A 27,739-nucleotide genomic window follows, 5' to 3' on the forward strand; every position below is an offset into this window, starting at 1 on the left:
TTTACAATAAAGACTATTATAAGAGACAAAGAAGGACACTACGCAATGATCAAGGAGTCAATCCAAGAAGAAGATATAACAGTTGTAATTATTTATGCACCCAACATAGGAGCACCTCCATATATAAGGCAAATGCTAACAGCCATAAAAGGTGAAATTGACAGTAACACAATCTTAGTATGGGACTTTAACACCCCACTTTCAGCAATGGACAGATCATCCAAAATGATAGTAAATAAGGAAACACAAGCTTTAAATGATACATAAAACAAGATGGATTTAATTGATATTTATAGGACATGCCATCCAAAAACCGCAGATTACACTTTCTTCTCAAGTGCTCATGGAACATTTTCCAGGATGGACCATATCTTGGGTCACAAATCAAGCCTTGGTAAAGTTAAGAAAATTGAAATCATATCAAATATCTTTTCCGACCACAATGCTATGAGAATAGATATCAATTACAGGAAAAAATCTGTAAAAAATACAAACACATGGAGGCTAAAGAATACACTACTAAATAACCAAGAGATCACTGCAGAAATCAAAGAGGAAATCAAAAAATACCTAGAAACAAATGACAGTGAAAACACAACAACCCAAAACCTATGGGATGCAGCAAAAGCAGTGCTAAGAGGGAAGTTTATAGCAATACACTCCTACCTCAAGAAACAAGAAACATCTCAAATAAACAACTTAACCTTACACCTAAAGCAATTAGAGAAAGAAGAACAAAAAAACCCCAAAGTTAGCAGAAGGAAAGAAATCATAAAGATCAGATCAGAAATAAATAAGGAATGAAGGAAACAATAGCAAAGATCAAATAACCTAAAAGCTGTTCCTTTGAGAAGATAAACAAAATTGACAATTCACTAGCCAGACTCATCAAGAAAAAAATGGGAGGACTAAAATCAATAGAATTAGAAATGAAAAAGTAGAGTAACAACTGACACTGCAGAAATACAAAAGATCATGACAGATTACTGCAAGCAACTATATGCCAATAAAATGGACAACCTGGAAGAAATGGACAAATTCTTAGAAAAGCATAATCTTCCGAGACAGAACCAGGAAGAAATAGAAAATATAAACAGACCAATAACAAGCACTGAAATTGAAACTGTGATTAAAAATCTTCCAACAAACAAATGCCCAGGACCGGATGGCTTCACAGGTGAACTCTATCAAATATTTAGAGAAGAGCTAACACCTATCCTTCTCAAACTTCCAAAATATAGCAGAGGGAGGAACACTCCCAAACTCATTCCACCAGGCCACCATCTCCCTGATACCAAAACCAGGCAAAGATGCCACAAAAAAAGAAAACTACAGGTCAATATCACTGATGAACATAGATGCAAAAATCCTCAAGAAAATACTAGCAAACAGAATCCAACAGCACATTAAAAGGATCATACACCATGATCAAGTGGGGTTTATCCCAGGAATGCAAGCATTATTCAATATATGCAAATCAGTCAATGGGATAAACCATATTAACAAATTGAAGGAGAAAAACCATATTAACAAACTGAAGGAGAAAAATCATATGATCATATCAATAGATGCAGGAAAAGCTTTTGACAAAATTCAACACCTATTTATGATAAAAAACCTTCTAGAAAGTAGGTATAGAGGGAACTTACATCAACATAATAAAGGCCATATATGACAAACACACAGCCAACATCGTTCTTAATGGTGAAAAACTGATACCATTTCCTCTAAGATCAGGAACAAGACAAGGTTGCCCACTCTCACCACTATTATTCAACATAGTTTTGGAAGTTTTTGCCACAGCAATCAGAGAAGAAAAAGAAATAAAAGGAATCCAAATCGGAAAAGAGGAAGTAAAATTGTCACTGTTTGCAGACGACATGATACTATACATAGAGAGTCCTAAAGATGCTACCAGAAAACTACTAGAGCTAATCAATGAATTTGGTAAAGTAGCGGGATACAAAATTAATGCACAGAAATCTCTTGCATTCCTATACACTAATGATGAAAAATCTGAAAGAGAAATTAAGGAAACACTCCCATTTACCTCTGCAACAAAAAGAATAAAATACCTAGGAATAAACCTACCTAAGGAGACAAAAGACCAGTATGCAGAAAACTATAAGACACCGATGAAAGAAATTGAAGATGATACAAACAGATGGAGAGATATACCATGATCTTGGACTGGAAGAATCAACATTGTGAAAATGACTATACTACCCAAAGCAATCTACAGATCCAATGCAATCCCTATCAAACTACCAATGGCATTTTTCACAGAATTAGAACAAAAAAATTTCACAATATGTATGGAAACACAAAAGACCCCGAATAGCCAAAGCAATCTTGAGAAAGAAAAACGGAGCTGGAGGAATCAGGCTCCCTGACTTCAGACTATATTACAAAGCTACAGTAATCAAGACAGTTTGGTACTGGCACAAAAACAGAAATATAGATCAATGGAACAGTATAGAAAGCCCAGAGATAAACCCATGCACATATGCTCACCTTATTCTTGATAAAGGAGGCAAGAATATACAATGGAGAAAAGATAGCCTCTTCAGTAAGTGGTGCTGGGAAAACTGGACAGCTACATGTAAGAGAATGAAATTAGAACACTCCCTAACACCATACACAAAAATAAACTCGAAATGGATTATAGACCTAAACGTAAGGCCAGACACTATAAAACTCTTACAGGAAAACATAGGCAGAACACTGTATGACATAAATCACAGCAAGATCCTTTTTGACCCACCTCCTAAAGAAATGGACATAAAAATAAAAATAAACAAATGGGACCTAATGAAATTAAAAGCTTTTGCACAGCAAAGGAAACCATAAACAAGACAAAAAGACAACCCTCAGAATGGGAGAAAATATTTGCAAACGAAGCAACGGACAAAGGATTAATCTCCAAAATATATAAGCAGCTCATGCAGCTCAATATCAAAAAAACAAACAACCCAATCCAAAAATGGGCAGAAGACCTAAATACACATTTCTCCAAAGAAGGTATACAGATTGCCAACAAATACATGAAAGGATGCTCAACATCATTAATCATTAGAGAAATGCAAATCAAAACTACAATGAGGTATCCCTCACACCAGTCAGAATGGCCATCATCAAATCATCTAAAAACAATAAATGCTGGAGAGGGTGAGGAGAAAAGGGAACCCTCTTGCACTGTTGGTGGGAATGTAAATTGATACAGCCACTATGGAGAACAGTATGGAGCTTCCTTAAAAAACTAAAAATAGAACTACCATACGACCCAGCAATCCCACTACTGGGCATATACCCTGAGAAATTCAAAAAGAGACATGTACCACAATGTTCACTGCAGCACTATTTACAATAGCCAGGACATGGAAGCAACCTAAGTGTCCATAGACAGATGAATGGATAAAGAAGATGGGGCACATATATTCAATGGCGTATTACTCAGCCATAAAAAGAAACGAAATTGAGTTATTTGTAGTGAGGTGGATGGACCTAGAGTCTGTCATACAGAGTGAAGTAAGTCATAAAGAGAAAAATAAATACCTTATGCTAACACATATATAAGGAATCTAAAAAAACAAAAAAATCATTCTGAAGAACCTACGGACAGGACAGGAATAAAGACGCAGAGGTACAGAATGGACTTGAGGACACAGGGAGGGGGGAAGGGTAAGCTAGGACGAAGTGGAGAGTGGCATGGACTTATATATACTACCAAATGTAAAATAGATAGCTCTTGGGAAGCAGCCGCATAGCACAGGGAGATCAGCTCGGTGCTTTGTGTCCACTTAGAGGGGGGATAGGGAGGGTGGGAGGGAGACACAAGAGGGAGGAGATATGGGGATGTATGTATATGTATAGCTGATTCACTTTGTTATACAGCAGAAAGTAACACACCATTGTAAAGCAATTATACTCCAATAAAGATGTTTAAAAAAAAGAAAAGAGGGCTCCCCTGGTGGTGCAGTGCTTGAGAATCTGCCTGCCAATGCAGGGGACACGGGTTCGAGCCCTGGTCTGGGAAGATCCCACATGCCACGGAGCAACTGGGCCCGTGAGCCACAACTACTGAGCCTGCATGTCTGGAGCCTGTGCTCCGCAACAAGAGAGGCCACAACAGTGAGAGGCCCGCGTACCGCAATGAAGAGTGGCCCCCGCTCGCAGCAACTAGAGAAAGCCCTTGCACAGAAACGAAGACCCAACACAGCCAAAAATAAAAATAAATTTTAAAAAAAAAGCATAAAAATGTGATAACTCCATACCATTTTGCATAGCAGTGGTACCATTTTGCAATTCCACCCAGTCATCCTAACAGGTGTGGTTTTCATTTGCACTTCCCTGATGACTAGTGACATTGAGTAAGATGTGGTACTAAATAGACCATGAAAAGGGTATTTTTTGTTGTGTTTTGTTTACAGTTTGACAGCTGAACCAAGAAGGAAGAACATCACCTGTTCAACTTCAGTTGAGAACATGAGCTTCAGCCAACTCAAATATTTCACCACTCCGCATTTCCACAAATGACGACAAACGCAGAGTAAGTATTAATTTGGGGGTTACAAATCATCTTTGGCAAGTAGTCAAATTTGCAAATATGATATCTGTGAATAATGAGGATTTATTTTATCTCTTATCCATGAGTTTTTGAGTCCTTTAACTTCTTACTAAGTCCTTGTTTTATTCTCAGCTATATAGGTCAGTATTTTTTATTTTTTTTTTTTTAGTTTTTATTTTTATTTTCAGGCCAGCATTTTATTTGTTGTAAATTTATTTCTCTCAAAGGTTTCATAGTAATTTTAGTTATTCCTCTCTATTTTTTAAGGCTGAACAAAACATGTTTTATTTCTCATTATTTCATATTCCATTTCCATTTTGAGGAACTAGAAAAATGTATATTACCTCATTTGTTAATGCATGACACATTATCTCACTCCAGCTTTTCACATGCCATTTGCTGTTTCTGTATTAATAGCTCATTTCATGCTGCAAATTGGACATTGGTTGTAATTTTTAGTGTTCTATAAGTGGCAGCTTCTGGGTGCTTGAGGTTAAAATGAGATTGCATGATATGGCATTTACAGATTAAAAACTAAGCTGGAATTGAAAGCTTATTTGGGAGGAGCTTCTGCAATACTACTTCTTTCTTCTAAATCTAGATTGAAAACAGAATCAATAGATACCTGAAACTAGAAATATAAGGCCAAGTAAAAACTCTGAGGTATTTCAATCCTCTCCATAATAAATATATTTTTCCTTAACTTTATATTTGAGGACCAGAAGTGTCACAAAACTATTAGAACCTTTAAATCGAGTCCCAAAAATCACCTTAACACCTGCTATAGCTCTTTTCCAATTGCCTGTGCTAATTAGGGATATAGGGGGAAAAGGAAGAAAATAATATCTTAATTTTCAGGAAAAAGTAACCTATAATTTCAAACTACCATTCCTTTTTACCAAACCATTTATTTGTAAGAGATTAAAATAGTTACTTTGTGTACAATCTGGATTATACTTTCAAATATTAGCCTTAATAGATGCAAAGAAAGAACTCTTTGGCTGAAATGGTGTTAACAATTTCTTGAATTTTCTGGATAGCTCTTGACTGTTTCTTAATAGCTTTCTTTTACCATTTCTCCTTCCCACTGACAAACACTATTTTTTTGCCTGGTGTCATTTCACTTGCCACTTAGTAAAACTAAGATTTTATCACCAAGAAGCAGCAGCAGATCAAAGTTCAAATATATGTTGCTTTATCTTTGTTCCTTGTGTCTGAACCTTGGCCTAATAAATCCACAGCACTAATTATAACCACAGGGAAGATCAAGATGAGGATAAGGGTTGAGTTAGTGTTATAAAAGAATCAAAAACAGCATTGATAGTGACTTTCATTTTAAAGTAATCAGTCTGTTGGTGGTTTTTATCTAAGTTGCAGTTTACCAGTTATTAAACTTGGATGTTCTGTTTTTACGTTTTACTATTTGGGGAAACAAATTTCTCTCTTTGCTGTTGAAAATCCAATCTTGGGAATTATTATGGAAATTATTATTTTAGATATCAAATGGTTGTTTATTTAAGGAAGTCAAGTAAATTTGAAATAAGAATATATGCTAGTCTGTATTATCTCTACATAAAAGTCCTCCAAGTTTAAGGTATAATACCACAAAGACAGAAACATCCGTCTCTCAGAGTAACTGGCTTCAGCACAGAGTAAAACCATGGCTCAGTAGATGTATTTCTTAGGTGTTAACCCTTCTGATTTTTCCTTTCAATGTATACAATGTGAAAATCACAAATTGCCCCAGAATCTAATGAGTAATTATTTAGTCATCTGTGATCAAAAAATTATTAGACAAACACTGCTCCAGAGTGTCTGAACTGGAGATCCAGCTTCCTTTACGTTGTTGACTGTCATAGCTGGTCTCAATCTCACAGTCCAAGATGGCAACATCCAAAGAGTAGGATGGAGGAAGGACCAAAGACGAGAAGGAGAAAGACATGAATCTGCTGTCTCCAGGAAAGGATCCCAGATGATTATAAGCTATTACCCAGAATGTGGCCATACCAAACTGTAGAGGGGGCCGAAAAATAATTTTTATCAACTATCTGTATCTATAGATTACATGATTTTCTCCCTTCTTATATTAATGTAGAAAACCACACTGATAGATTATCTAATGTTAAAGTTAAATCATTCTTAATTTTCTGAGATAATTCTATTTGATCATCATGTATTCTTCTAATATATTGCTGAATTATGTTCACTAATATTTGATCTAGGATTTGAGGATGATAATGAGTTAATCTATGTAAAGCATTTAGAAAACTATCTGGCACATAAAAACAGTAACTGTTAGCTTATTAAATTTGTAAGTCAACTTGTCATAATTTTTTCAAGATAATAATAGCCCTTTAAATGCATAAGTTTTTTTAACTTGAAGTTTACATAAGTTTGTATCAGCATGTTCTTTATGAGTAAATTTCTAAATATCAATTTAAATTTTATTTTAAAAAGATGTTGGGGGCTTCCCTGGTGGTGCAGTGGTTAAAAATCCGCCTGCCAATGCAGGGGACACGGGTTCGAGCCCTGGTCCGGGAAGATGCCACATGCCGCGGAGCAACTAAGCCCATGTGCCACAACTACTGAGCCTGCGCTCTAGCGCTCGTGAGCCACAACTACTGAGCCCGCATGCCACAACTACTGAGCCCACGTGCCACAACTACTGAAGCCCATGTGCCTAGAGCCCATGCTCCGCAACAAGAGAAGCCACCGCAACGAGGCACCCGTGCACCGCAATGAAGAGTAGCTCCCGCTCGCCGCAACTAGAGAAAGCCCGCGCACAGCAACGAAGACCCAACACAGCCAAGAATAAAAATAATAAATAAATTTATTTTTAAAAAAAAGGATGTTGGTTTATTCATGGTTTTCTCTTTCTTCATGACAAGTTTTTGTAATGCAAGTTTTTCTAGAAAGTTGTTTATTTCATCTGTCTTCAAATTTGTGAGAAAAAGAACTATCTATGGTATTTTCTCATTGTTTCTGAAATCTCCAGAGTGTTTGTGAGTCATTTTCATTCCTAAAACTCTTTACCTGTAATTTCTCTTTTTCTTTATAATTTTTGATGGCATTTTCTGTTTTACTAGCGTAAATGATTTTATTGCTTGCAACCATACAGTATTGAATGTTATTTTCCCACTGGTTTTTCCCTTCGTAACATCCTGACCTGATTGCATACCATTTAAGTTAGTATACATATTTTTATTTATCTCAGTGATTTATTTTTAAAATATTTAATCTCAAAATTAGTTATCACTATATTTATTGTTATTGTTGGGGTAATTCTTACTGCCTTTTGTTGTAGTCAATAGTTATATAGAATTACTCATATACTGAACTGGTAAATACCAGTTCTCCTTACACATGATTGCTTCTTGAACCCCACTTCTTACTTCTGGGTTCAAGGTCCTGCTTATTGAAGTGCAGTCTTTATCAGAACTTCTGGCAATTACCTGTAATTAAAAGGTTTTGAGTTTTAGGTTCCAACTTCCAAAGATATTGTTCCTGTTGGGACACTCTAGAGTTAAAAGTCTGTTTTTGATATATTTGTCATTTTTAAAATAATTGTCTTTTCTCTGATTGCTTTTAAGTTTTCTCATGTGCCTAGTGTTCTATTGCAATGTTTCTAGGTAGGATCTGTTTTATTTATCTTATTTAAGAATCAGTAAGTGTCTTCAGTTTAGATTCTTGTTCATTCAAGAAAATTTCTACCAATTATCTCTTACTAAATCTGTCTCTCTCTCAGTCTCTATTTTCTCCTTGTAGACTTCTAATTGATTGTATTTGGTGATCTATGTACAACATTTATACTTTTAAATCTTTCATATTTTTTCATTTCTTTGTCTTTCTGTAGTCTATTCTGAATCCCTTAGCTATATCTTCTAATTTACCAATTCTCTCTACAGCATTGTCTAATATTCTCTAAAACCATCAGATTGTTAATTTCAGATTTTGTCAGGTTGTTAATTATAATGAACATAGTTTTCATTTCTAGATGTTCTGGTTGATACTTATAACAATACTGTCTATTCTTTCTTCATCGTGTTTTGCTCTTCACTATAGTTCCAATTTATTTTTTACTGCTTGAAGAATTTCAAACATGTTGTATTCTTAGATTTTATTTATAATCTTGAGAGCATCAATTCTCCCATTATTTTATCTGTTGACTTTACCTTCTGATGGTTCCCTTCCTTGTAAGGTTTATAATTTTTTAGTTGTGAGATAACCTTTAATGCAAGGTTTTCATTGTGAGAGTCCAGTGTGCTCTAGTTCATGCATATGTCCATATATAGACCGTTTTCCCCTTATTTTTCTGGAGATTTTGTTATTTTTCCACCTCTGGACTAATGTTTATGTTTACAGTTTAGCTTGGATTTCGCACAGCAAGTATATTGTGTAAAGTCAGACCTCACTTCCATATCTTGATGTTTGACTTCTCTGATGGAAATTCTGTAACTTTTTTTTTAATGAGCATCTGAGATATCACTACTTAGCCATGGTCCTTAGTTTTTCTACTCTAGCTCACTGACTGGCAAACACTTCCAAGAATTCAACTTAAGACAAATAAAACTGGTTGCAGCTCTCCACTCAGTGCGGAACCAGGGCCATAAGCCCTGTCCCCATATTCTGGTTAAAATTAGAACGTCCTTCCCCAAAGGTCAACATCCAGGTCTAATGCCTCATGGATTGTTTTAACATCAACTATAATTTGCAACTATTCCTTTCATTTTTGTCTTTTGCATCTGGAAATGCCTCCCCCTACCTTGTCTCTTGAACTTGATAATATTTAAAAAGTGTATTGTACTGTACTGTATTGTATCCAGTATTTCTATGTATTTGTACCAGGAGAATACTTATATATCAACTCAAACTATTCTGTTTCCTTAACACAGACTTCCTCTTTTATAAAAGATTTTCAGATTCCCCATTCCCTAAAACACACATGTAAATCAGAGAAGCGAGATTCAAGTGACAGACACCATGATGTATTTAGTATCACCCCACACATGATAACTGCTCTAATTTGTGGCGGGTCAAGATTTTCTGCCTAACTTGCTCTGCCTTTTGGAACAGTTCTCAAGGAGGCATCTCAGTCCCTCAGGCAAGTAGGATTTTAACACACATTCCCTATTAGTTTTCAGACATGTCTGAGTATCACTTATAGGCTAGCATTAGCTCAATCTGGGACCCTCTTCCATACATAGAGATCACCTCACAAATAAAATATGTATGAACAAAGTTAGTGATATGGGTCCTGAATAAAATAGTGTACATCATAGTAAAGAAAAAAAAAGAAATAAGACAATGTGGACTGTGAAGAAACAGAAAGAAAAGGAACACTGCAAAAATTATCTTAGTCACTCTGATTAAACGATACCACAACAATTTCCTTAGTGATAAGGAACTAGACACATAAAAATTCAATACAGGTCTTTTATTTTTCAATCTGGTCTTCTTTCCAGCTTCCCTGTGAATGACTTTATCATCTTTTCAGCTGTGCAACCAAAATCCAACACTGGATTTAATTAATCCTTGGTTATTGGTCATTATCAACCTATGCATGGCCTTACATTTAGTCAATTTAAAAAAAATAATGACCAATTTTAATTTACAACTCAAACTAAGAACTAGTAAATTAACAATAACTTAAATCTACCTACAAGCTCCTCTTCTATCCCATCTCTCTTTCTCCTCCTTTAAACCCCTCCTGGAGATAACAACTAATCTAAATTAATGCTAATCCCTCTATAGATGCCAAACAATACGTTGCTTAGTGTTTCCTGTATTTGAACTTTATATCCAGCACATAGTCTTCTGGGACTTGATTTTTTCTTTCAAAACTATACAACAAATATTATCTATGCTGTTATTCATAATTGAAGTATTCTATAGTGGGAGCATTGCATAATTTATCACTCTGATAAAAAATCAGATTTTTTCCCCCAATTTTTTGTTCTTAAGAATAGGAACATTATTTTTTATTTTTCTTGAAGCATGTGAGTAAAATTTTCTCTTGAATTTATAGCTAGGATTGGAATTGCTGCATTATAGGGTACGGGATTAAAATAGAATGGCCAATGTTTTTAAGTAGTTTTACTAACAGCATAAAAGCTACCAGCAATGTATAAAGGATCCAGCTAATCCATATCTCTAACACTGGCAATTGTCAGCCTTCTCAATTACTGCCAGTACAAGTTTCTCCTTCTGTCAAATATTTATTCATATATTTTACCCATTTGTAGTATATGTGCTGCTGAAGCGAGAACAATTTTACCCATTTTTATGCTGTGCTGTTTTGTGTTAATGATTAGTAGCAGTTAATTAAATAATCTGGTTACTAGTACTTTGTCAGATATTTGTAATATAAATATCTCTTCCTAGGTGTAGCCTCCCTTTTCATGCTCTTCAAGGTGTTTTTAGTAAAAAGAAGTTCTTAATTTTAATGTAACAAATATACCTATAATTTCTCTACTGGTTGACTTGTTTGTCTTAAGAAAACCTTTCTAATGCTAAAGACAGCAGGGCATTTCCTTGTATTTTCTCCTATAAGTTTTAAATCTTTACTTTTCATATTTATGTCTTCAATCCATTAGGGGTTGAATTTTTATTATGGTGCAGTGGAAGGATCCAATTTTATGTTTTCATATAGTTAACCCATTTTCCCAATCTCATTTATGAAATAGTATCTCCACTATAAATCTGTTTTGTCACCTCCGCCAAATATCAAGTGCCAAGTATGCATGGTCTATTTCTAGTCATTCCATCCTTTTTCATTATTCAATGTGTCTACCTCTGCACTAACACCACAGGGTCATAATTACTATAGCTCCAAAGAATCCTGATATAGGGTAACGCAAGTAATTTTTTTTTTTTTTGGAGTGTTTTGACTTTTCTTGACCCTTTGTTCTTCCCTATAAACAAGAAAACTAGTTTGTCCAGCTCCATGAATAACTCTGTTGAGATATTTATTGGCCCTGCATGGACTCTATAAACAGATTGGGAAAAACTGAATTATTAATGATATAAAGTCTTCTCATTCCTGGATTTGGCAGAACTCCCCATTTTCTGAGGCTTATTTAATGCTTTTTATAAAGTTTTATAACTACATATCTTGCTCATCTTTTGTTAGATTCATTTATGTGTTTTCTAGTGTTAGTTGCTACTATAAAAGGTGCTCAAAAAACGATTTGCTGGTGAATGAGGACATAATTGATTTGTTTATATTGACCTTGCTTTGAGTCAGCTTGCTAGCCTTTCCTTTAGATCTAATAATTTGTAATAAGTTGTTAGTAGATTTAAAAAAATTTTTATGTAGACAATTATATCAAACAAAATCAACAATAGTTGTATTTCCTCCTTTCTAAACTTTATGCTTTTAATATTTTTTCCTTGACCTACTGCATAGCCAAAACCCCCAGTAAATTGGTGAATGTAAATAATGGCAAGGGAACATCTGGCTTTTGGCAGATTTTTTTTTTTTTTTTGGCAGATTTTAAAAGAAATGCTTTTAATGTTTCTTCACTTAGAAAGTTGATTATTGTGTCCATATAGTAAGTGCTATTCAACTATTAGCAATATTTATTGCCATTTTATTGTTAGCCACTTTTACTGCATTGACTTGATTTTATACAATTGTATTCTATTCCTTCAAATAAATAATTTGTATATTTTCACCAGTATTTATACTGAATATAGTATTTATATACTAGAATTTACAGTATAATATAGTAAATACTATGTATTATAATATTATTTTTGTCTGCCTATCATCCCTCCTTCCTTCTTCTCAAATATAAACACTTTTCATCACGAAGAACAAAATTTAAATGTTTTGTGTGGGGATAAACTATCACCTGCTCCAAACACAGGCATGAATAACCCGTCCTTCCAAGCCATAGTAATTGCCAGTCCAATAAGAAGCCATCTGAACTGGGACAACAGAGAAAGGAACATTCATCTGCTTCTGAGATCATCGGTGCTAAGAACCATGTAAACCTGCAGTACAGAGTCATCTCGGCTAAGACATAGAGAAAGCCTGTCTGATAAACTACCCAAGGTGAGCAAAGCTGGGAAATGGAGAACAGCAGTCCATTGGTCCTAGAAGGTCTGAAAAATAACCTCCACTTTTCAGTTATGTGCCAAAAATTCCTACCCACATCTATCGCTTTTATCTCCACCATGTTGATTTTCCATTTGTTCTGCTTACAATCAAAAGAATCCTATATATCACACAGATGGTATTTATTCTCTTTATATCCTAGTCCATAAACTAGGAAAACAGAAGCCATATCTATTTCTACCCACAGTACCCACCACAATGGCTGGCACATAGAGATAGTTCATTTTTGAGTACATCAATGACTAGACTAATGAGTACGTAAAAATTGTATTTTGTTTTCTATATAGAATATAAGCTGATATATTTTGTCACATCAACCTAAATTTATTTTGACTACTTAATATTTTATGTACAACCCAATAATGATAAACAAATTTTTATGAATCTTTTTCCATCATTTTAAAATTGTCACTCTTGTACTTTTTCTTTTATTAAAAGGATATAAACTCTTATTACTGGTCTTATTCTCCTCTCCTTTAAGCATTCATTCAACAAGCAGGTACCCAATGCCCATATGACACCATGTTAGATACTCCAGGAGGTTCAAACTGAACAAGGTATGGTCACCACCTCCAAAAATCTTCCCCATGAATTCAAAATGTCTTCAGTGTACTTCATAGAAACAAAGTATAAGTGGGGAAGAGTACTGTGGTCATTCAATAGCTTTCTAGTAATCAAAAAAACAAAAAGCTCTAAGTATATGATCCTGCCTAAGACAAGTGCAAAAGTAAAGAGGAAAAACAATAGCAAGAAAAAAAGTAGCATGATGAAGAGGTAAAAATAAAGAGAAATGAAGACAGCCAGAAGCATGTAATTAGAACTGAAACAGATGCTGAATTACCAGCAGCATCTTTAAAATCACATTTACAAACCACCAATCATTTCTAAAATCTTTATCTTTGAGCATCATTTTTCAGACAAATTGCCTACGTATGGCTATAACTTCAGGAGTTTGCATTTATGCCAGGAGACTCGAGAAAGCAAAGCTCTTACACAGCATTCAAGCTGTTGTTCTTGCCATTATTAATCTGGCCATTTATACTGGTGAACCGAAATACAGCCCGCAAAAAATTGAACTTCAATTTCCTCATCTGTAAATGTAAAATGTAGAATTTCCAACATCCTAATTCACACTGATGTTGGGGAAATTAAAGAAGATGATGCATTTGAAAGTACAGCATACACACAGTGGACTTGATACAATTAAACAGTGAAAACTGAGAGGCCACTACAGCAAGAGAAATATTTTCTATTAACACAAAAGAAGTGTCATAAGTTCTTTGTGCCAGACAAGACTTTTTCCAGGTTACTGTCAAGTCCAGAAGTTGCTCTTTTCTTGCCCAAATCCTATAAACTCCTCCCACTGGCACAGCACAGATCAGCAAGTTCACAAAGATCAGACTAAACTCCACAGTGGATAGAAACCCATTCCTAGGATAACAGGCTACAGGTATTTCTCAGGAACTTTAATGAAGAATCTTCTTACGAACCATCTTTGCTAAGACAGTCACAAGTCAACAGAACGGAGGAGACACCGTTAGCTGATTCTTAGCAACCTGCAGAGACCCTGAGCTCAGATTAGTACTGTTTCCTAGTGGGGCCACCCCAACATCCTGCTAGGTGCCCAGACTCGATAAGCTAAAGCTGAGCTTTCCTGTACATGTATTAAGAGTTGACCAAAAAAAGGGACAATATGGTATGAAGAGGAAAATCAGAGGATGATGGCCCAGGATCAGACTACAGAAGTGGGACTAATACTGCGTACTCACTAGTTATGAATGTGTTAAATATTTGTTATATATGTGATTACATGTATATGCATATGTATATAACATACACAAAATATATATACATAATTGTGTATACATACATTCATACATATGTATATATATTCACGTTTTAGCCAGTTGATAATAAGCTAATTGATAAGTAAAAATAAATAGTGCTTATTTCATTGAGTGGACTCATTCTAAGGATGTTTTTTAAATTCTTACATTAAGAACACCCATATTTTTTTTTCTTAATTTGTCCTAAATGTAGTGCTGCAATTTAAAATGGTGTGTAGGCATCAACACTTCAGTTGTCAGATCCGTATGGTGAGAATATTCAGGAGGGTCTCGACAGCTTGGAGGGAGAAGGCAGGGGAAGAAAGCTACTTAGGAGGAACAGGGAATTATTTGAATATTTCAACAACTACTTGACTGGGTCAGTATGTACTCTAAAAGCACCTCCAATGAACAAGTGCAGTTAAGATTATGGCACCCAGAGTAAACCAACCAAATAAGCAGCATCCCTTACAGCACGATGACTGAATAAGGCCTGCCCCTGCTTGAGTGAAATCTATTATATAGGAGAGGCTGTTATATGACCCAGCAGAAAAATAAAATATTCACTGTAAATACATGCACATTCAATACAACCATGCATGTGTTGCCCAGGTGTTCTGGGCAAGAAGAAAAAAGAATAAAGATACTGTTAACCCACCAAGGATCAGAGCTTAATCCTGTGTTTAAATCTTTTTCCAACAATGATGCTGCTCATGTGTTTGTTTCCAGACTCCTGCAATTTCCCCATGGTAACCAGCCACAGCCTTTTTATCAAGTGGCCAAGAGAAGGTTTCAGCATGTCTTGTGTTCCAACAGAAGTAGACCTTGAGCAAGTATTCAAGTACCAGTAGTTTGAGAGGTGCAGGAAATTCCTATCAAGGAGTGAGGATATAACAGCAAAGGGAAGGCAGCCAAAAAAGGCTCCACCACCAAGCCAGATACCAATGTGGATAATAAATGATGCAGAACACACCCTCAGAGTTATTCTCCAGAGGCCAGGAGTCAGACACCAACAGTCAGTGGTTGAGAGCTTTAAGGGTTGAGAGAGCATTGGTTAATTTCTTGGCACTTCTCAGACTGCAGACTGAACTGCCTTTGGATGCTTCAGAGAAATTTCTCAGACAAGGTGCAGAAAATGGTTATTGAACCTGACCTTTAGGCAAGAAGTGGTGTTTTAGCTTAGGCTGCCACAACAAAATATATAGATTGGGTGGCTGAAACAATAGAAATTTATCATCTCACAGTTCTGGAGGCCAGAAGTCCAAGATGAAGGTGCAAGCATGGTTGGTTTCTCGTTCCTGGCGTGTAGATGGCCAACTTCCCATGAGTCCTTACATGTCTGGGAGACAGCAAGCTCTCCGGTATCTCTTCTTATAAGGGCCTTAATCCCATCATGAAGACCCACCCTCATGACCTCATCTAAACCAAATTATCTCCCAAAGCCTTATCTCCAAATACATTGGGGGCTATGGGTTCAACATATGGATTTGGGGGGTACTCAATTCAACCTACAATATTGGTGAGGTCCTTAAGACAGGACACAGGCTACCAGCATATTTCCAGACCTAACTTGGCCATATGGAAACAGGCTACAATCTTGATCCATTACCCTCCTGTCTAACCATATGCAGTCATAAGATACCAACCTGTGCATTAAGGGCAGACTTGAAAATTAGCCCTCTCTAAAGTGATTAAAATCATACTTCCTCAAAAACATTTTACTTACGATTATTCAGAAATCGGATGAACTGAATTACAATGTCCCCAATTCCCTATGCAAATGTAAACTTCACAAGAATTAAGTGGAATATTTTTTTAAATTTAATTAGCAATGAACCTTGTCTTATCCAAAAGAGTATTCCTTTTTATGATAAAACAAAAAGTAAAAATATCAGTGAATATGGTTTAAATTGGAAAATCATTCACTGTGTAAGAGAAGCATCAAATGGATTTGTAGATGGAAAATAAATGAGCTGGAAATGAAAGAGTCATGCATTAGGGATGTTATTCTTTATGGAATACATTTCTGCATCTGATGGAATCTGAATTGACCACCTCTCCAATACCTCATGAGATGGAAATGCCAGCAAAGAAGAAAAATGCTAGAACTAAAATTCTTATTGTCCAGGGTATTCATTGAACTCTTATCATATGAAACCTTAGAGTTTCAGTTATCTTTCTATGCACACATGTATTATCTTCCTGCTACTAAATTATAAACTGAGGTCCTGGAGGATTAAGGTCCTATCTCAACAAACCATATCTTTCCTTTTTTCAAACCGTTTAACTATTTCAACCTTAAACCAATTAAGAATACACAATGATGACCCTTAGTACAACCAAACTAACACTTGTACATTTTTTGTCTTCCTTTGAATATTCTCATCCATATTCACACAGTTTTATAGTTATCATGATGGCTTACATAGAATTCCATGTTGCCAAGTAGCTAGAGTGTCTTCAAATAATCCATCAAGTTGATTTAACAATTTCTATAACTGTTTCCCTTTATCCCTAGTTTAATCTTTTCAAAATTGTTGTATTACAAATAATTTGCAACAAACCACTCCACAAAATAGATTTTATTTTAAAATATATCCATAGGGTACATTTCTGGAGTGCGATACATTTTCTAAACCAACAACAGTGTCTGAAACTGCTTTGTACACAATACAAATAAATATAAAAGACAAAATTGGAAATACTCAAAGAAAAACATTGAGAGTAATTAAGATCTATGGAGCAGGAAAGTTAACCACTGAAAGACTGGAGTGGGACAGTAAGGATCTTAAAAGTCTACCAATTGAACCCACTGGATGAAAATAAATAGCCTGCATTACCAGGAGGAAGAATATAGGATAATTTAATAAATTGAGGAAAATGAAATTTAGTTTTAAAATCTAAAGATCAAATCCGTACAATGTTTTTTTGATGGTAATATAGTATCGTGTGGGCTTGGGGCATACTGCTCAGAAGGTGGCTGTCCTCTGACCCAAGTCCTGGCCCTCCACACAGTCATCCTTGGGCCTGAACCCTGGGGGTTCCACCTCCTCAGCTGGCTCCCCAGAGTTTCAGTATTAGTGGCTGAGACTCTGCAGTCAAATACAATTAAATCTCATCCCTTCTGGGAAAGTTCTCTCTCTTTTCTTCCTCCCCATTTAAGAAAAACTAGCCAACAAAATAAACTTTTTAATAATATCTTACACCTCTGCTATTCTGGACTCTGCTAATTGGAATTACAGATCACACAGGGTAGAATACTTTGTTATGTCAGTAGGAAAACTATGTTTTGATGGGTAAGCAGGACCTCTTTCATGGTACCTTTCTAAATATGACTTACATGCGACTGCCTGGCCCACCTAATTATGTATAAAAAGACTTACTTTTATGTAAAGTCTATTTAGTATCTCATAAATAATTCTAAATTAACAGCATAAAAGAAAAATAGAAGCTCCTTCACTCTTTTTCACAGTTATGGTATTTACAGGCATATTAAGGAGGCAGAATAAGAAGCTACCTAGACTAGGAGGACTTCAAGCAAGCCCAGGGGTCACTGCACAGCCAAGAAAAAATGGAACAAGTAACCTTATAGATTGCTGAGTGATATAAATTTATATAGCCCTTTTGAAAAACAATTTGATACTACCAACAGGCATTTATAAAATGTTTTCTTATCCTTTGATCCACCAAATTCACCTCTAAGAAAAATCCTAAGTAAATAATCTTATACATAAAACATTTCATGCCCAAAACCTTCTTCTTGGAAATATTTATATAGTGAGAAAATTATAAACAGCTTAAATGTCCATTTATAGAGACCTGAGTATGAATCTTGGTTCTGCCACTTTCTGGCTGTGTAACTGTAGACTGTAGGCAAATTACTTAACTTCTCCTGTGTCTGTTTCCCTGTCTGTAAAATAGGGATAACAATATTACCTACCTCATAGCCTCATGAGATTGTTGTGGGAATTATATGAGCTAATTAGTGTAAAATGCAAAGAGAATGTAAAGATGGCAGATAAGCACATGAAATGATGTTTTAACCTCATTAGTCATTAAGTATACGCAAATCATGATGAGCTACTACTCCACACCTATTAGAATAACTAAAATTACCTTTAATACTAAATTCTGGCAATGATGCAGAACAACTAGAACTCTGATGCTTTGCTGCTGGGAATGCAAAATGATACAGCCACTCTGGGAAAGTTTGGCAGTTTCTTACAATATATAAACTGCTGGGTCATATGATAATTGAAATCTCACTCCTGGAGAAAGGAAAAATTATTTTGCAAAAAAAAAAAACAGATGTGAATGTTTATAAAAACATTTTTTATAATCCCTCTCCAAACTGGAAACATAAATGTCCCTCAACTGATGAATGGAAAAAATAACTGTGGTACAGCCATACAATGGAATACTACCCAGCAATAAAAAGATGTACACTGTCGGGCTTCCCTGGTGGCGCAGTGGTTGAGAGTCTGCCTGCCAATGCAGGGGACACGGGTTCGAGCCCTGGTCTGGGAAGATCCCACATGCCGTGGAGCAGCTGGGCCTGTGAGCCACAATTACTGAGCCTGCGCGTCTGGAGCCTGTGCTCCGCAACAAGAGAGGCCGCGACAGTGAGAGGCCCGCGCACCGCGATGAAGAGTGGCCCCCACTTGCCGCAACTAGAGAAAGCCCTCGCGCAGAAACGAAGACCCAACACAGCCATAAATAAATAAATTAATTAATTAAAAAAAAAAAAGACCAAAAAATCCTTGCCTTTAAAAAAAAAAAAAAAAAAGTACACTATCAATACACACAACAAATTGCATGATTATCAAAGGCATTAGGATGAGTGAAAGAAACCAGTCTCAAAAGGTTATGTACCATATAATTTTATACATATGTTGCTCTACAAAAGACAAAACTAAGTTCAGTGGTTGCCAGGAGTAAAGGGCAGAAGGAAAATTTGACCACTAAGGGGTAGCAAAAGGTTGTTTTGGCGGGTGGGGAATAATGAAACTGCTGCATATCCTGATTGTGGTGGTAGCTACATGAATCTATACATGTGTCAAAACTCCTAGAACTGTATACCAAAAAAGTCACTTTTACTATGTAATTTTTTTAAGATTTTTTTGCTGTGGACCATTTTTAAACTTTATTGAATTTGTTACAGTATTGCTTCTGTTTTATGTTTTGGTTTTTTGGCCGCGAGGCAAGTGGGACCTTAGCTCCCCAACCAAGGATCGAACCCACACCCCCTGCATTGGAAGGCGAAGTCTTAACCACTGGACCAGCAGGGAAGTCCCCACTATGTAATTATTTAAGTCAAAAATAAAAATAGTAAATATAAAGTACTTAGAAATGTACCTGGCACATAGGTGCTTTATATATGTTAGATACTTTAGACCATATATCAAACAGGATATTAAGCATTAATTTTAAATGATGTTTAAATGACTAGATGATATAAGCAAAAGCTTATGAAATCATGTTGCTTAGAAATATTCTTCTATGTAGTATAATAGTAACTGTAGTATAAAATATTTAAATTTTTTGTTTCTTTCTAAGACTTGTTCAGACTAGTTTAACTTCACAGCAAGATTCAAGGGAAGGTACAGAGATTTCCCACACTCTCCCTGCCCCCACACATCCGCAGCCTCCCCCCAACTAACACTATTTCCCACCAGATGGTGCATTTGTTACAATAAATGAGCCTACATTTACACATCATAATCCCCTAGAATCCATAGTTCACATTACAGTTCACACTTGGTATTGTACATTCTATGAGTTTGGACATTCGTATGATGACATGTATCCATCTTTATAACATCATTTGGAGTGTTTTCTCAGCCCCCCAAAATCTTGTGCTCTGCTTATTCATGCCCTTCACCCCCAACCCCTAGCAATCACTGATCTTTTTACTGTCTCCACAGTTTTGCCTTTTCCAAAACTTCTCATAGTTGAAATCATACATTGTGAATATACTTAATGCCACTAAACTGTATGCTGAAAAATGTTGGATAGTCATTTTTATGTTAGTTGTATCTTACCATAGTGAAAAAATCTCAAAAATAAATAATATCACAAGGGTTCTGAATAACAAAATTACTGCTTTGTTCTTAGGGAACACAGATAATAATTTGGTCAAAATACTAGATTAAAAATGAGATTGTTCTAGAAGATGTATTGTTTAAGTGAAGAGGAAGGATTTCTTCATGATAGTTTTTTTTTTTTTTTTTAACAGATCTTTATTGGAGTATAATTTCTTCACATACTGTGTTAGTTTCTGTTGCACAACGAAGCGAATCAGCCAGATGCATACAGATGTCCCCACAGCCCCTCCCTCTTGCACCTTCCTCCCATCCTCCCCATCCCACCCCTCCAGGTCATTGCAAAGCACAGAGCTGATCTCCCTGTGCTATGCTGCTGCTTCCCACCAGCCAACTATTTTGCATTCGGTAGTGTATATATGTCGATGCTACTCTCACTTCGACCCAGCTTCGCCCTCCCACCCCCAGTCCTCAAGTCCATTGTCTAGGTCTACCTCTTTATTCCTGCCCTGCAACTGGGTCCATCAGTACCATTTTTTCTTTTTTTTAGAGTCCATATATATGCATCAGCATATGGTATTTGTTTTTCTCTTTCTGAATTACTTCACTCTGTATGACAGACTCTAGGTCCATCCACCTCAGTACAAATAACTCAATTTCATTTTTTTTATGTCTGAGTAATATTCCATTGTATATATGTGCCACATCTTCTTTATCCATTCATCTGATGATGGACACTTAGGTTGTTTCCATGTCCTGGCTATTGTAAATAGTGCTGCAATGAACATTGTGGTACATGTCTCTTTTTGAATTTCTCAGGGTATATGTCCAGTAGTGGGATTGCTGGGTCATATGGTAGTTCTATTTTTAGTTTTTTAAGGAATCTCCATACTGTTTTCCATGGTGGTTGTATCAATTTACATTCCCACCAACAGTGCAGGAGGATTCCCTTTTCACCAAACCCTTTCCAGCATTTACTGTTTCTAGATTTTTTGATAATGGACATTCCAACAGGCATGAGGTGATACCTCATTGTAGCTTTGATTTGCATTTCTCTAATAATTAGCGATGCTGAGCATCTTTTCATGTGCCTCTTGGCCATCTGTATGTCTTCCTTGGTGAAATGTCTATTTAGGTCTTCTGCCCATTTTTTAACTGGATTTTTTTTTGATATTAAGCTCCATGAGCTGTTTGTATACTTTGGAGATTAATCCTTTGTCTGTTGTTTTATTTGCAAGTATTTTCTCCCATTCTGAGTGCTGTCTTTTTGTCTTGTTTATGGTTTCCTTTGCTGTGCAAAAGCTTTTAAGTTTAATTACATCCCATTTGTTTATTTTTGTTTTTATTTCTGTTACTCTAGGAGGTGGGTCAAAAAAGATCTTGATGTGGTTTATGCCAAAGAGTGTTTTTCCTATGTTTTCCTCTATGAGTTTTATAGTGTCTGGTCTTACATTAAAGTCTTTAATCCATTTGGAGTTTCTGTGTATGGTGTTAGGTAGTGTTCTAATTTCATTCTTTTACATGTAGCTGTCCAGTTTTCCCAGCACCATTTATTGGAGAGGCTGTCTTTTCTCCATTGTATGTTCTTCCCTCCTTTGTCATAAATTAGGTGCCCATATGTGCGTGGGTTTATCTCTGGGCATTCTATCCTGTACTTTTTGTGCCAGTACCATACTGTCTTGATTACTGTAGCTTTGTGGTATAGTTTGAAGTCAGAGAGCCTGATCCCTCCAACTCCGTTTTTTTCTTTCTCAAGATTGCTTTGGCTATTCGGGGTCATTTGTGTTTCCACACAAATTGTAAAAATTTCTGGTCTAATTCTGTGAAGAATGCCATTGGTAGTTTGATAGGGATTGCACTGAATCTGTAGATTGCTTTGGATAGTAGTCATTTTCACAATACTGATTCTTCCAATCCAAGAACATGGTATATTTCTCCACCTGTTTATGTCATCTTTGATTTCTTATATCAGTATTTTATAGTTTGCTGAGTACAAGTCTTTCACCTCCTTAGGCAGGTTTATTCCTAGGCATTTTATTCTTTTTGTTGTAATGATAAATGGGAGTGTTTCCTTAATTTCTCTTTCTGATTTTTCATTGTTGGTGTATAGGAATGCCAGAGATTCCTGTGCATTTATTTTGTATCCTGCAACCTTACCAAATTCATTGATTAGTTCCAGTAGTTTTCTGGTGCCATCTTTAGGATTTTCTATGTATAGTATCATGTCATCGGCAAACAGTGACAGTTTTACTTCTCCTTTTTCAATTTGTATTCTTTTATTTCTTTTTCTTCTCTGATTGCCGTGGCTAGGACTTCCAAAACTAGGTTGAATAATAGTGGTGAGAGTGGACATCCTTGTCTTCTTCCTGATCTTAGTGGAAATGCTTTCAGTTTTTCACCACTGAGTATGATGCTTGCTGTGGGTTTGTCCTATGTGGCCTTTATTATGTTGAGGTAGGTTCTCCCTATGCCCATTTTCTGGAGAGTTTTTATCATAAATGGGTGTTGAATTTTGTCAAAAGCTTTTTCTGCATCTATTGAGATGATCATATGGTTTTTTTGTTGTTGTTTTTTTTTTAAAGAGCTCCTGACTTTATTTTATTTATTTTAATTTTTTGGCTGTGTTGGGTCTTCGTTTCTATGCGAGGGCTTTCTCTAGTTGTGGCAAGCGGGGGCCACTCTTCATCGCGGTGTGCGGGCCTTTCACTGTTGCGGCCTCTCGTTGCAGGGCACAGGCTCCAGACGTGCAGGCTCAGTAGTTGTGGCTCACGGGCCTAGTTGCTCTGCGGCATGTGGGATCTTCCCAGACCAGGGCTCGAACCCGTGTTCCCTGCATTGGCAGGCAGATTCTCAACCACTGCGCCACCAGGGAAGCCCCATATGGTTTTTATTCCTTAATTTGTTAATGTGGTGTATCACATTGATTGATTTGCGTATATTGAAGAATCCTCGCATCCCTGGGGTAAATCCCACTTGATCATGGTGTATGATTCTTTTAATGTGCTGTTGGATTCTGTTTGTTAGAATTTTGTTCAGGATTTTTGTATCTATGTTCATCAGTGATATTGGTCTGTAATTTTCTTTTTTTGTGATATCTTTTTCTGGTTTTGGTATCAGGATGATGGTGGCTTCATAGAATGAATTTGGGAGTGTTCCTTCCTCTGCAATTTTTTGGAAGAGTTTGAGAAGCATCGGTGTTAGCTCTTCTCTAAATGTTTGATAGAATTCTCCTGTGAAGCCATCTGGTCCTGGACTTTTGTTTGTTGGAAGATTTTTAATTACGGTTTCAATTTCATTATGTGTGATAGGTCTGTGTATATTTTCTAATTCTTCCTGGTTCAGTCTTGGAAAATTGTACCTTTCCAAGAATTTGTCCACTTCTTCGTGGTTGTCCATTTTATTGGCATATAGTTGTTTGTAGTAGTCTCTTATAATCCTTTGTATTTCTGTGGAGTCAGTTGTGATTTCTCCTTTTTCATTTCTAATTCTATTGATTTTGTGTCCTCTCCCTTTTTTTTTCTTGATGAGTCTGGCTCATCAATACAAACTGGGAACACTTTCATAAAAGCCTTTGAAAAATATCTGACTACTGACTTTATATATATGTAAAATCATCAATTGAGGTTACACAACAGAAGGTCACCCCCAAAATTGGAGATAACAGGCTAACACAGATGATCACAGTATACCAGGAGCAGGAACCATCCTAGGAGCCAGTAACTGGTAGGAAAACTTAAAGGGTAATTAATGAATTATTGCAAAATGAGCAGGGACGAGATTGAGAGATCAAACTTCCTAAGAACCCAGCCTTAGGGAGATTCCCCACTTCCACCACTTTCATGAGTTGACCTCTAGAAGCCCTATCAGGTTCTTAGGGTAAAGACTGGTGAAAAAGCCTCACATATTTCCAGCAGGGAGAAGGAAAAAGTAACCACTTTGAAATACTCTCAGAGGGTTCTGTTCTCCTCAACAAAGACTTGCCTTCAAGGAAAACTATTTTACCAGATCCTAATTAATGTAGTTTCCACCACAACCTAACCAACTCCAGCCCCCTCTAGCCTTCCTGTCTCTCCTAGGAGGGTGTGAGGGGTGTGGATGGCTGAGAAGCATTTGGACAAGTTTACAGTCCAGAAACACAATCAGACACTGGTATGATAGCAGGTAATTACAGCTCCAAGAACTAGAAATCTCAGACCCTATTTGAGAATTTTCTAGAGAAACCCGAAGACGACAGAGGAGACAGTAACAAGGCCACCAGAGGACATTTTAGCCTCTGAGACCTCCAGCTACAGCAGAGAGTAAACACAGCCTAACTTCTAGCCAGGTAAACATAAAACCTCAAACTAAAGGCCTGTTTACCTGATCTTTTACCCAGTTCATCATGTCCACCTTTTCACAAAATATTACGATAATGCTAAAAATAAGCACATACTGAAGACATAAAGCAAGCATGAGAAGCAGACTTAGATATGGCAGAGATTTTGGAATTATCAGATGGGGAATTTAAAGAACAATGATTAATGTGCTAAGATCGCAAATGGAAATTCAAGACTGAAGCAGAGAACAAAGTCAGAGGACAGGCTCTGCCTGACATCAAGACTTACTATAGATCTACAATAATCAAGACTGTGGCAGAGCCAGAAAAACAAATAGACCAACAGATCAGAATAGAGGGCCCAGAAACAGATATACGCAAATGTAGTCGACTGATCTTTGACAAAGGAGCAAAGACAATTCAATGGAAAAAGGAGTCTAACAAATAGTGTTGGAACAACTGGACATCCACATGCCAAAAAAATCTACAAAGAATTAAGAGATATAAGCTACTATAAAATATACAAAGATGTTATGTACAAAACAATATTTGACAATAACATTAAATGAAATATAATCTATAAAAATATTAAATCATTATGCTGTACACCTGAAATGAATGTAACATTGTAAATCAAGTATACTTAAAGTTTTTTAAAGTATCTAGAAAGAGATTTTACACCTTTCCCGAAAATTAAGTCAAAAATGGGTCATAGACCTAAATGTAAAATACAAAATGATAAAACTTCTAGAAGATAACATAGTATGAAAATCTACGTGACCTTGAGTTTGGTGATGACTTTTTAGACAGGAAAACAAAAGCATGATTCATGAAAGAAAAAAACTGATAAATTAGATTTCCTTAATAAAAATAATCAATTGCCCTCCTAGGTATTTACTCAAAGGAGTTAAAAACATGTCCACACAAAAACCTGAACACAAATGTTTTTTAAAATGCTCTAAAAAATAAAGTATATTATAAAAAACTAAAGGAGTAAAAACAAAATAATTGTGGGAACTGCGTAAGCTATAAAGGGTAACATTAAAATCACCTTTAATAATATCACCCAGAGCCAACTGCTCTGATTTTTTTCTACTTCCAATTAATATATTCTGTTCTACTTATAAATAGGTCACGCCATATATTCATTCCTCTATTCTTTTTCCATTTAACATCACACCATGTTTTACTATGTGTGTAAGATGTGTTTCACCAAGTAAAAATTGTGCAAAAATGTCAGTTTTTATAAATTTTATTTTATGAATGTAAGAGGTTATTCTTTTTCTATTGCTGAATATTTAATTGTATCTTCATATATAAGTAGTATTATAAGCAGATAGGGTAGGGGGTCCCCAGAGAAAGAACCAGGCACGCTTTCCTGACATAAGAGAAGCCATTTTTGACCTAAGCCATTTTGTGATCTAAGCCTGGCTGCAATGATTGTCCTTGAACAGGTCTCAGGAATTAGTGATCTTAAGGGAACAATTAGTGATCTTAACAGAAACAAACTGTTATCAGGAAAGAGAAGTAACAATAGCAAAGATAATGTATCAGTTCTGTTACCAGAACTGTACCAGTTCTGTTTCAATGGTGAAGATTAGCCTGAGGCTCAACTACTAGATCAACTGGTACCTAAGGGATGATGATGTTGACCTTTTCTGACCCTCGTGACTTCAATCAACTAAAGCTTGGAATCTGTCCACCATCCAGGCCCCTTCATGAAAATGCATGAACCCTTAGCTTAAAACTTCCAATTTTGCAGACTGGGGAGACATTGCTTTGGGAAAGATCCCTGGTGTTCTCTTGCTTCAAGTAATAAATCCTTCATTCTCCTGCTCTTTGCCTTGGCTGTGCCTTCTGGTTCAATGACCACCAAGAGGTGAACGCAGTTTTCAGGTAACAGTTTCTACCTATTTATTCATATCTTGAAACAGTGATGTGGCAAAAATCTTTGACCACAATTTTGCCTGTTTTTTTCATCTTTTAAAAAAAATTAATTTATTGAAGTAGAATTAGTGTGGCTAACATTCAAGGAATTACTTAAGAGGCTATGCTGCACACTTAGAAAAAGTTTTATGAACATTTTAACAAATGTGTAAAGCCTTTCACACATAAGACATTACTAGTATCTGGCAAGAGTGTGCCATGTCATGGTCATGCTCTGATTTTTCCCATTCTTTCTCAATTAATGAAAATGTGAAGCTATTTCATTACTCAAAATACAATTGTAATGCCATAATGCTAAATACTAATGTAAATGAAAACTTTATAAATAGCTACATGTTTAAGTAAACTTAAAAAATTTTTTAATCAGATTTTTGACATTGACACTATATAGAGAAATAAATTAGATCAGGACAACTAACAGAGATTAAGCATTCAAAAGAATTAAAACTACAAAGTACCTGGATGTTTTCATTCAGAAAGCTATCAAAGTGTCTGTCACTGAACATTTTCATCCTACTTTAAATTCAGGATCTCCAATCATAACAATCACCAAACTAAAGTGTGCAAAACCATTTCTATTAAAATTTCCTATTTTCACTAGCATATAACTCCTCTGAACCATCTCTGCTGGTTTTACACTTTACCTTTCCTGGTTACAGTTTAATGGCAAATTTGAGAGATGTGGTGAAAATCCTTTCAGCTATAATTAATTTACTTGTTAGATTTACTATCAAATTTTAAAAGTGAGACTTTTCTCAGTTTTTTTCAAATTTCTTGGAATCAGTAACATAACGAGGCATTGATAGTTTGAGGAAGGAAATAAACAAGGAAGATAATGAAAACATATCAGGTAGAAACAGAGGTACTGTTAATGCTTACAGATAGCACTATGTACCATATGACTTTCCAACTGGAGTCAATTAC

This window comes from Eubalaena glacialis, chromosome 2 (assembly GCF_028564815.1).
Source record: "Eubalaena glacialis isolate mEubGla1 chromosome 2, mEubGla1.1.hap2.+ XY, whole genome shotgun sequence".
NCBI lineage: Eukaryota > Metazoa > Chordata > Mammalia > Artiodactyla > Balaenidae > Eubalaena > Eubalaena glacialis.